Raw genomic sequence first — 1,037 nt, forward strand, 5'->3', positions numbered from 1 at the left:
TAATGTTTAGCTGCCTGATCTTCACTGAGGTCACTGAAAAATAAAAAGTATTTAATCTTGTAGAAACTACTGAGATTTAGTCACCTTTCAGTGACTTCAGTTACAGTTTGTGCAGTGGCTCATGAGATCGGCACACTGGAACACGAAAAGGAAAGCAATAACGTCCTCAAACCACAAAGCAATCAGTGGTTATCAGGAAATACAGTTACAAAGCCCTTAATTCCCTTATTTCAATGTCTAGGGGCTTTTGATTAATTCAATAATTTGTATCCCATGACATTTGGGAAAAAATACTTGACTGTTTTGAGACGTATACTGTAAACAAAGAATGATTTGGCCAAAATGCATCAGAGTAATCACAATCTTACACTAAACTGTGGAAAGATATTCACTTGTTTCCTAAAGAATCCTTTACTCTTTCTCATGTTCAATGTACATTTAAAAGGGAATACTCCAGCAAACATCTCATATGTGTCTCACTTACCCTCTGAAGCCTTAAAACAGGGGTGTCAAACTCAACTTCACTAAGGGCCAGACTAAAAAAATGCAAATCACATCAAGGGCTAGACATGTAAGGTTTATCGACATGCTTTTATTTAAGAGAAAAAGTCAAATATCTTTGACTGAAATATTACTTGTCTCATAGACTTATAGAAAAGGGTCCGTGCGCCGGGCTCATGGTTCAAAAGGGTTATACTTAGTGTCTTCATTAATTAATAGGTGTGTTTTGGGCATTACATAGACTGGGTAAACCCCGCCCACTCTGCCAGCAATTTAATTTTGCCCTGCAGCTCGGTCTGGAAACCTGCACGTTTAACTCTCCTGTTTCAATTCACAATTTTGCGGGAACCAATCACAAACTGGCTTATCTACCTGGCGCGGTGGCGTGTTTAACACGATGACGATAGAGAAGCGACCAAGTAAGTTCTTGTTTATATTCAACGTAGTGGCCACCAAACGGCACCAAAGCACAGGAACTCGTTGATGCCGCTGTCGCTTCTACGTCACCCGGATCGTTGGTCTGATTGGTTGAAAGA

The 1,037-nt window shown here is 39.9% G+C and overlaps 1 protein-coding gene across 4 annotated transcripts in view; it reads left to right on the forward strand.

Annotated features, from left to right (window-relative positions):
* LOC116671078 (zinc finger MIZ domain-containing protein 1) overlaps positions 1-1,037 on the forward strand; it is a 129,183-nt gene that overhangs the window by 96,219 nt on the left and 31,927 nt on the right. The gene's annotated exons all lie outside the window — the stretch shown is intronic.

Source organism: Etheostoma spectabile, chromosome 21 (assembly GCF_008692095.1).
Source record: "Etheostoma spectabile isolate EspeVRDwgs_2016 chromosome 21, UIUC_Espe_1.0, whole genome shotgun sequence".
Classification (NCBI taxonomy): domain Eukaryota; kingdom Metazoa; phylum Chordata; class Actinopteri; order Perciformes; family Percidae; genus Etheostoma; species Etheostoma spectabile.